Genomic DNA, 11,320 nt, shown 5'->3' on the forward strand with positions numbered 1-11,320 from the left:
GACCAAATCCAGACAAAGTCCAACATTTAGATTTGGTTCAAGAGGAGGAGTCAATTGATGATATAGAAAAGGAATAGCCAGAGAAAGGGGGGAAAAAAAACCAGGAGAGTGGGAAACCAAGAAAGCTAAGCATTCCAAAAACAAGGAGGTGTCAAAAGTTGGGTGCTACTAAGGTCACACAAGGCAAGAATGGAAAACTAGCCACTGATCTTGCTCCATGGAAGTCATGGATGCCCCGACAACTGTAATGTTTAAGGGGGCTGTGAAGGTGGGGTCCGAGTAAGGACTGAGTGGTGCAAAAGATGAGAAAGCTGGCGTGTTTGGCCATGAATAGGTGTGGAATAATGGGAGGGTGGTTTGAAGGAATTTGAGACAAGGGGACACTTTGTAAGAATATGTTTATATAGTGATAGGAAAGATTCAATAGAGAAGGAGCAAAAGATGGTGAATGAGAAAAAGAGAAAACAGAAAGAACAGAGTGTGAATGAGTAAGAATGAATGGATAGAATCTCCCAAAATGTGTTTACCCTTACCCATTTACCCTAATGCTTGCTTTTCTGCCCAGCAGCCCACCTCTAACCCATTCCAGGATAAAGAAAAAGCATTATTTTTTCATAATGATTCACTCTCCTCAAACAACAGATTGAAAGACTCCCTACTAAAGCTCACATAAAAACTATAATAAACTTCCTTGCATTTATTTGGTTCTCACTCCGTAGTATGTGGTCTTGAATAATGGTCAGGGCAGGTAGGGGAAGAAATTCGATATTTGAAAGGCAAAAATTCTCCCTTGCCTCCTATGGTTTTCTGTGATCTCTGTGGAAGTACACACTTCAAATCTTTCAAGAGAGAACTTGCTGCAAGGAATGTGGTTAGTTGGCCACCTTTAGCTATATCTCTGAGATCTGTCCCAGCATTCACACTGAGGCCAGGCCCTTCCCAGGTTGCTCCCAGCCAATGACTGAGCACCACAGGACCACTAGAGCCAGGGCTTCCTGGCCAACACAAGCTTCCTCTCCCTGGCAATCTTTGCTCTGAAGTTTCCCACCAGCCTGATCTAGACCTTCTCAGAGCTACATTGCAATCCCAGGTTTTTTCTCCAGATCCTTCTTCCTCCACCTTCTCCTTCTACAAGTGTCACACGTGCAGCATGATCTGAAGATTCTAACTGGTCCTATGACCTCTGTCCCTTATCTTCCATAGATATTTCCTACATGGAACCTCATGCATTTCTAATTCTGTCTTGGTATCTACTTGCTACAGGGCCCAAACTGACACATATTCCTCCCCAGGATTAGGAGCGTGTTTTGCTCACCGTTTTGATGATTTTTCATATATTGCATTTCAACCAAAGACTTGCATCTGTAGAAATATTAAATCAAATCTTGTACTTTCGAGAAATAGATAATTAATAAATTGTTGTTATTATTGATAGCTATGCTAGTTTTATAAATGATTATTATAACCGCCAAAGGACCTGGCACCAACTCATATTTGTGTGTTCCCTATTGAGTAAGCATAGTTCAATAGATTGTTATTCTTGTTTGCTCTTTTCCAACAAAGAAATCACAGTGTTCAGTTGCCAAATGAATAGAGCGGAATAATGTCATGATACAAATAGAGCAAAGAATGCCACCCAGGCATTCTGTACCCATAAGGTTCCTGACTACAAGCAAAAACTAACTTAAGCAATAGGGAATTTATCAACATGATATAAGGTAGTGGGAAGGAGAATGACAGGGTACCAGAGACCAGGGCATCAGGCTTGGGAATGGATTGAAAGAACCAAGGGAGCTCTGAGAGTCAAGATGCTGGGAAGAAAACTTAGCAATCATTTCATGGTGGAAAATCCTAGACAGTACTGTGCTAGCATTTTGGTCAGTGCTACAACAAATCACCTGCAACCACCTCTGATACCCATGTGTCCAACTGGTTGGATTCAAGTCAAACAGCTGCCATTTGGCTGCATCACAAAAGGGAGAGAAGAGATCCAGGAAGTTCACTTTGATCAGAGGGAGACAGGCACTGTTTCTACCAGGGCTATGAACAAGTGGGAGAAGAAATTCCTTCCAAGGAAATTAAGGTGGTATTATGAATGTGCTAAGTGCTAAAAAGATGAAAATTAAAAAGACAAATTCCACCACACACTCCTAGGTCCCAAACCAGTCCTTTTCCATCATCTGAAGGCATGGGAAGTTTATTCAAAGAAAATATTAGAGCAGTGGTTCTCAACTATGCCTGATGAAAGAATCATCTGGGGAGCTTTTATGAATCCTAATGCTCAGTTCAAAACTCAAACCAATTAAATAAGAATTTGGGGGTGGGACCCACGCATCAGTACCTTGTAAAACTCCCCAGATGATTCTAACATGCAGCCAAGGTTGAGAACAACCCTATTAGTGGAAAGCCCAATACACAAAACAGACAAAGCAGCCCTGCTCCATTGGGTGGGGAGATTGGCATTGCTCCCATCCCACTGGTCCCTGAGGCACCTCTGAGGAAACCTTTCATACTAGCACTTATGATAGGTTATAATTGTACATTTGTTGACTCCCTTACTTTCCCACACCCAAATCCATTCTGTCAGTTTGGCTTAAGCTCCAAAAGAGAATCAGAATCTGACTACCTCCCCCACTGCCATTCTGGCCCAAGCCAGCATCCTCTCCTGCTTGGATGTCATGAGAGCTTCCTAGTAGGTCTCCCTGCTTCTACCCTCAATCTGCTTTCAATATAGCAATATGAATGATTCTTGTATAAGATAAACCAGAACGTGGTCCTCCTTTGCCCACAACCCAGAGATGGGTCCCATTTCATTCAGAGTAAAAGCCAAAATCTCTGAGCTGCTACATCAGGGGTCAGCAATTTTTTAGTAAATATTTCAGGCTGTGTAGGCCATATGGTCTCTGTCACAACTATTCAACTCTGCAGTGGTAGCCAGAAAGCAGCCTTAGATGATGTGTAAATGAACAAGCATGGCCATTTGCCAATAAGATGATGTACAAAAACAAGCAGAGGGGCTAGATTTGGTCTGCATGCTGATATATGCTAACCCCTGCTGTACAAATCAGACCCCCGATGCAGTTTTAGCCTGATATCTTCCTGTACTCCTCCTCTCTCTCCTTTCCAGTCACACTGGCTCCCTGAAGTTGCTGGAATGCTCCGGGCACTCTCCTGCTTTAGGGAGTGGGTTCTATGTCCCTTCTGCCCTCCAAGCTTTTCCTTTGGCTACCCCCTCACCTTGTTCAAGCCTTTGTACAAATCTTACCTTCTCAATAAGGTTCACTGGGATGCCCTATTTAATAGAGCACCTGCCTCCTTACCCCCACCCCCACGGTACCCTATATCACCCTTACTCTTTCCCTCTCCAGTTCCCTTCTCTGATTTTCTTTCCATAGTACCTTTCACTCTTAAGCATACTTTACAATTTATTTATTAAGCCATTTACTGTCTACCCAGAATGTAAAGTGAACAAGTACAGAGTATCTGTCAGGGTTCAATCAGAGCAGCAGAACCACTACAAGAAATAGAGAATGGGATTTATTCTAGGGATTTGTTGTTAGGCAGTTGTGAAAGCAAGTGGGGCAACTGTGTAAGCTACTGCCTCTCCTTCTGGTTGGAGCCTGGAGTCACCACGAGTCACTGATTCAGGAGAAAATCCTGGATGTGCATGAGAACGGGGGCAACGTGGAATTCACAAGGAGGCAAATACATGCAAACTGAACCTACATCTGTCACTCACTGACTCAAACTCAGTGCTGTAGGAATCTGCAGGAGAAGTGGGCCCACTTGCCATAAGTTGCACCACATTGGGCTCAGGCCACAGAGAAGCAGGAGGAGGATACCCAGCAGGACCCAGAGGTCGTCCACTAGCACGCTAGGAAGGTGATGCAGCAGATGAGCTCCAACATGCATGAGCTATAGCAGTGCCTGGAGCCCTGCAATGTCCTTCAGAGGTTAATGACTGCAGCTTCACTCCTGCTTTTCAGATCTTATGCATATTTCTCCTATGCCCATGCCTAACCCAGAGAAAATTCTGGGAAATGTAGTTCTGGCCTAGATAGGTTGGCACATATGAGTGAAACCATATGATGATTGTCCTCTGATTGATGTATTTCACTCAGCATAATACCCTCCAGTTCCATCCATGTCGAAGCAAATGGTAGATATTTGCCCTTTCTGAGGAATGAGTAATATTCCATTGTATATATAGACCACATCTTCTTTATTCATTCATCTGTCGAAGGACATCGTGGCTCCTTCCACAGTTTGGAAGGACAACTGCTGCTATGTGGACATTGCTGCTATGAACATTGGGATGTAGGTGTCCTGGCATTTCACTACATCAGTATCTTTGGGGTAAATACTTAGTAGTGCAATTGCTGGGTCATAGGGTAGCTCTATTTTTAACTTCTTGAGGAATCTCCACACTGTTTTCCAGTGTCTGCACCAGTTTACATTCCCACCAACAGTGCAAGAGGGTTCCCCCTTCTCCACATCCTCTCCAACATGTGTTGTTTCCTGTCTTGTTAATTTTCGCTATTCTCATTGATGTGAGGTGGTATCTCATTGTGGTTTTGATTTGTATAGTCCATTGGAGAAGGAAAATCATCATAGGGTTTCACTCATACGTGGAATATAAGAAATAGTGAAAGGGGGATCCCTGAGTGGCGCAGCGGTTTGGCGCCTGCCTTTGGCCCAGGGCGCGATCCTGGAGACCCGGGATCGAGTCCCACGTCGGGCTCCCGGTGCGTGGAGCCTGCTTCTCCCTCTGCCTGTGTCTCTGCCTCTCTCTCTCTCTCTCTCTCTCTGTGACTATCATAAATAAAAATTTAAAAAAAAAAAAAAAAAAAAAAAAAAGAAATAGTGAAAGGGAAATAAGGGAAAGGAGGGAAACTGAGTGGGAAAAATTAAAGGGAGATAAACCATGAGAGATTCCTAACTCTGGGAAACAAACAAAGGGTTGCGGAGGGGGAATGGGGTAACTGAGTGATGGGCACTGAGGGGACTTGATGGGATGAGCACTGGGTGTTATAATATATGTTGGCAAATCGAACTTCAATAAAAACCAAAAAAAAATTTTTTAATGTTAAAAAAGAAAAGCAAAACAAAACAGCAACAACAAAAAACTAAAACTCTCCCCAAATAAATAGTTTTCTATTCAAGGCCAAAAAAAAAAAAAAAAAAAAAGATAGGTTGGCACATTATAAAGCCACCACATGCAGGAATAGTATTGTCTTGTTTCTTGTTTTACTGATGAATCAGAATCCCAAGGACCTAAAACAGCCTGGAACATTGTATAGGTGCTTTAAAAAAATAGTTGATGGGGGTGCCTGGGTGGCTCAGGTGGTTAAGCATCTGCCTTCAGCTCAGGTCATGATCCCCAGAGTCCTGGGATTGAGCCTCTTGTCAGACTCCCTGCTCAGTGGGGAGTCTGCTTCTCCCTCTCTCCCCTGCTCATGCTCTCTCTTGCCATCTCTCTCACTATCTCTCTCTCTCTCTCTCTCTCTCTCTCAAATAAAAAAATAGAATCTTTTTTAAAAATAATAATTGATAAATGAATGAATGAATGATATTTGATGGATATTGATTCATGCCAGCTCCTCTGCTAGTATGTAAGTTCATGAGAGCAGAGAGCATGTGCTTTATGGCCACCATTGTATCATCAGCATCTAGCACACACATTCACTCTCTGTGCAAGCTCTTGTTCCAGGAAACCCTTCCCAGTAGCCAAAAATAGATATCTAATGGTATCTCTACAAGAATGCCAAAGGGTAGCCAACACAGACCCATAGCAACATTTCCTAAAATCCTTTCTCCAAACTCCAAAGCTGCCCCCAAATATTGATTCTTCTCTCTCTTACCTTTCTATGAAAATCTCCTTATCCCCTACACCCCATCCACCACCAAGCACCCTAACACACATCAGAAGACTGCAGTGAGCTGGCAAATTCAATCTCCCTTAAATTATATATGTGTGTGAGTGTGTATGTGTGTGTCTGTATTCATATATATAATTTTATTTTCTCCCTCCTACTGAATGAATGAACAAAGAAACAGACAAAACAAGTGAATGAATGAATTTGAAAACTAGTGACCTAAACTACCATTCTTCCTTTAGCAACCCTGCAATTACAGGAGCTCTTTACTAACAGTAGGACTGGGAACACATGACAAATTAAGACTTTTGGATTTTTTTTTTAAGATTTATTTGTTTATTCATGAGAGACAGAGAGAAGTAGAGACATAGGCAGAAGGAGAAATGGGCTCCTCGCAGGGGGCGCAATGTGGGACTCGATCCTAGGACCCTGGGATCACACCCTACTTTCGGCTCAGCAACCGCTGAGCCACCCAGGTGTCCCAAGTCTTTTGGATATTATGTGATAGAATCAAATCAAGTGATTTTTCAAATATATATGTATATATATATATACATATATAGTACCTGAACACATATGTGGGTGGAAATATTCTGCAAACTACTGGGTCATTACGATCCACGATTATTGAGAAAATTACACAGATGCTAGGAGATAAGAAATCATGATTATTGAGAAAATTACACAGATGCTAGGAGATAAGAGTTTGTCATTTAAAATATTTTTAAAAGATGATTTTGTTTCCTGCCTTTGTTTCTATTAAGTAATAGTAATAAAGTCAAGATTATTGACTTCATAAAGGCACTGACAATAAAGAAATAGGTAATATAAAAATATGGAATTTAGCTTTGAAACACTATATATGTATATACATATGCATGTATGCATATATAAAAACACACTTGCAACGTATACATAACATTTATATTCAGGAAAAGTGTTGTAAAATTTACCCCCTGATAACTCACAAAGTCAATAATCTTCAGGCAAAAATAATCCAGCCTTAGCCTTCTTCAAACAGAGAGTTAAATGTTCTCTGGATATAATAGAGAATAGAAAACAAAGAACAGGGTTGTACATCTCTGGCACATCTCAAGCAAAGCAAAGAAATTCCCAGGAAATCCCCAACCCACTGCCACATTCATTCTGGACCAAGCTCCAATTCAGGAGGCAGGTGAATTGTACACCCTCCTGAAGCTTCTTTCCTAGAACAAAGATAATGACTTTCCCTAGACTTCACCCTCAAATCAGGGAACAACTTCATATTATCTGAAAGATGATCCAATATGTGTGAATAATAATAAACCCAAAGGTAAAAAAAATCCTTCAGCCACTGGGGTTTGTGACCAAATGATTCTGAAATCAGTCATCTCCAGAAAAAATTTTCCTGTCTTCCCTGGGACAAACTATACACATAGTCCTCACTAATTTTTCCGTCACTCTGCAGCGGCTGGACTCAAACAATTTTGGAGTTGTTTATAAACACAAACCACTATCAATTGTTGGATAAAGTCCCCATAACCTCAAAGTGAACTGTTTCTACGAAGAAATAGCACTGCTCAGCAATGAGTGAGCTAGAGATACAGACACCTATAAAAGCCAACTTTGTGACTCATTGTTAAGTGGTTGCCTTAAAAGAATTATGGTTGTGAATCAATCTGCAATCAATTCTCTACAAATGAAAGCTCTAGCTAACTTAGTTCAGTGAATCATATAAATCCAGAGGAACAATGTGAAAAATTTCCTGGCTGACAGCGAGAAACCCAGGAAGACACATTTTTAATGTCTGATCTTATTTGTTAAACTTAGAAAATCTCATCCTTGACTGGACTCAGACTTAGAGGTAGAAGTTCTCAGAGCGGACAGCCTCCACCTCTCAGCCATCTGTTCCTGGTATTTTTCTTTAGCTTCCTTCATTCTCAAGGCCAAACGTTTAGCCTACTCTGCAGCCTCTTATTTTCCGTAGTACGCTGTTTCTTCAGAGCCATACGCCGATGTTTGTGTTGGAAGATGTATGGAGTAACAAGATGCCGAGTCTTGGCTGCTTTGGTTCTAGGTTACTCACCTTCTTTATTTAGGGGCTTGCTCACAACATACTGGTGGGCATCATCCTTAGAGAGACTGAAGAGTTTGTGGATTCTCCTAGCTCTTTTGGACTCCCCGTGAGAAGGCGTAGTAGTATCAGTAAGCCAGGAAGGTCCTTCTCCCCTTTTTCACAATGACCAAGTTGAGAGCACTGAGACTGGCATCCACAAGGCAACCCTGAACAGCTCTGCACTTTCTTTCTCCGGTCCTCCCTGGTCTGTAGCAGGAGCACCCCTCACTCAGCAGCAGGTGGACACAGCTGTGGGTCTGGACCGCCTGCTTCATGGGGAAGCCTACCCTGTCATCGCCACCACTGATTCAGGCCATGTAACCCTTCCATTCTTCACCCAGAGCAGCAGCAGCAGCGTCTGTGGCCATATGCTTCTCATAACAGGTATGAGGTTTGTATCCATCGTCCACTTCAATGAGTTTCTGGCAGCCAATAGCTGGGAAAGAGATGTTCACCTTCATCTTGAAGCAGCCTCCTCCCCGCCGAGACAGCACTGTTTTTATATGGCAAGAGGTACCTGTCTGCTCTGAGAGTGCTCTACACTTCCTAAATGCATGACCTCAGTTATTCATTCAGAGAATGTGACCAAGCCCCTTTGAGCTTACAATATTAATCACTTGGAAATAATGAACTTGACTTTCACTTTGAAAGAACAAGGCATAAAAGGAACAGAAAGTTCCACCACTTACCCTCCTGCATTTTCTGCTTTACGCAGGGGAAAGAGGAAATGACTCAGCTTCCTCCAACTCCTGGCCATCCTCATTTCTCCAACTTATTTCTGCATACATGGTAAAAATCCTATATTCGTTCAGCAAATGCTTATAGAGAATGTACTATGTGTCAAGTACTTTGGACAAACATACATAACCTCTCCTGCCAAATTTATTATTAAATGTATTTTTTCCAATTGTGCTTCTGATATTTTTCTTTGGTTTAGAACGATATTTGCAACAGTTCTTTAAATTTAACTTGTGGATCTCTTGTGTTTAGAGCAAACCATTTTGTACAAGAATTTTCCCATTACTGAGTTTCCTATCTTTAGACCAGCTAGAGTCATTTTTTTTTTTTTTTTTTTTTTTTTTTTTAGGGAACCTTCTTTGGTAACTACTGAGCTTACCTTTTCAGAAATGGAACTATATATATAATAATAATAAAATTATTGTACCCTGTACCAAATCTTTGCCCATATCTCCCTATAATCTATGCTCTTCTAAACTTTAATACTATAGAGAGTATACCAGAGTAAAATAGGATTTGCTTCCTTTGCAGGCCACCTGATTTTCTCCCTGGATGCTTTGGAAGAATTTAAAATTTTTAAAAATTACCAAGGTGTGCCTAGGTAAGTTTTCATTAATATAGGCAGATGCTGCATGAGTGATTTCCAAATACATAATCAGGGCTCCCACAGATCAGGCAAGTTTTCCTCTTTTATGTATCTGAATGTCACTCTCAGTCTTTTGCTCTAATCTCCTTTTTTTAGAAACCTCAATTATCTCTGTTTAATCACTACCTTCTGATTCTTAGCTATTCATTTGTCATTAAATTCTTTGTCCTTTTTCTCTCCATCCTGAAAAGTGAGTTCTCCATTTTTCTCTTCAATATTGGCTCTTCTGGTTTTTCCCTGCTTACTCAGCCCAAAGGTAAGGCTTTCTCTAGCCTGGTGTTTCCCCTACAAACTGAAAGGATGGGTTTACTTATTTCTCCTGACTGTCCTTGGCATTCTTCTGTCAGATAATGATGCAGAGGGCCGATTGATGTCAATGTCTATTTCCTATTCAGCCTCAAGTAAATGGTATGCAGCAGAAGCCAAGGGCATTTCCAGTAGAGAAATGTCTCTACACAGCTTCTTCCCAACTATTGGTGAAGCTGCAAAACCTCCAGCATTCTGCTTATGGCTTGCTCTTCGCCAGGCCTCCATGCCAGGTAACAGCGGTGCCTCTGCCCAGTCCCTTCTTGGTCCTGCTGCCAGCCAAATCAGGCACAAGCCACCCTGCTGGATGTGTTCCCTGTGGCTGCTGCATGAAAACAGCTGCCTCCTACTGCTGTTAACTCTAGTTCCCTGGGCTGCTGGAGTGGAATAGAAACCCAACAGTGTGTTCTCTAGGACCCCAAGACCAGCCCCACACATTTCCACCCTGTACTCAACAGAAGTGGGGATGTTCAATGGAACAGAATAGAGAATCCAGAAGCAGACCCTCAAATTTATGGTCAGCTATTATTCAACAAAGGAGGAAAGTCTATCCACTGGAAAAAAAGACAGTCTCTTCAATAAATGGTGCTGGGAAAATTGGACATCCACATGCAGAAGAATGAAACTAGACCACTCTCTTGCACCATACACAGAGATAAACTCAAAATGGATGAAAGATCTAAATGCGAGACAAGGTTCCATCAAAATCCTAGAGGAGAACACAGGCAACACCCTTTTTGAACTCGGCCACAGTAACTTCTTGCAAGATACATCCATGAAGGCAAGAGAAACAAAAGCAAAAATGAACTATTGGGACTTCATCAAGATAACAAGCTTTTGCACAGCAAAGGATACAGTCAACAAAACTAAAAGACAACCTACAGAATGGGAGAAGATATTTGCAAATGACATATCAGATAAAGGGCTAGTTTCCAAGATCTATAAAGGACGTATTAAACTCAACAGCAAAGAAACAAACAATCCAATCATGAAATGGGCAAAAGACATGAACAGAAATCTCACAGAGGAAGACATAGACATGGCCAACACGCACGTGAGAAAATGCTCCGCATCACTTGCCATCAGGGAACTACACTTCAAAACCACAATGAGATACCACCTCACACCAGTGAGAATGGGGAAAATTAACAAGGCAGGAAACCACAAATGTTGGAGAGGATGCAGAGAAAAGGGAACCCTCTTGCACTGTTGGTGGGAATGTGAACTGGTGCAGCCACTCTGGAAAACCGTGTGGAGGTTCCTCAAAGAGTTAAAAATAGACCTGCCCTACGACCCAGCAATTGCACTCCTGGGGATTTACCCCAAAGATACAGATGCAATGAAACGCCGGGACACCTGCACCCCGATGTTTATAGCAACAATGTCCACAATAGCCAAACTGTGGAAGGAGCCTTGGTGTCCATCGAAAGATGAATGGATAAAGAAGATGCCTTTTATGTATACAATGGAATATTACTCAGCCATTAGAAACGACAAATACCCACCATTTGCTTAGAAATGGATGGAACTGGAGGGTATTATGCTGAGTGGAATAAGTCAATCGGAGAAGGACAAAGGGCTCATTCATTTGGGGAATATAAAAAAATAGTGAAAGGGAATAAAGGGGAAAGGAGAAAAAAATGAGTGGGAAATATCAGA

The 11,320-nt window shown here is 41.8% G+C and overlaps 1 pseudogene; it reads right to left on the reverse strand.

Moving 5' to 3' along the window:
• Positions 1-6,177: 6,177 nt before the first annotated feature.
• On the reverse strand, positions 6,178-8,802 carry LOC140629549 (small ribosomal subunit protein eS6-like; annotated as a pseudogene).
• Between the last annotated feature and the right edge of the window lie 2,518 nt (positions 8,803-11,320).

This window comes from Canis lupus (genome assembly GCF_048164855.1).
Source record: "Canis lupus baileyi chromosome 16 unlocalized genomic scaffold, mCanLup2.hap1 SUPER_16_unloc_2, whole genome shotgun sequence".
NCBI classification, from domain to species: domain Eukaryota; kingdom Metazoa; phylum Chordata; class Mammalia; order Carnivora; family Canidae; genus Canis; species Canis lupus.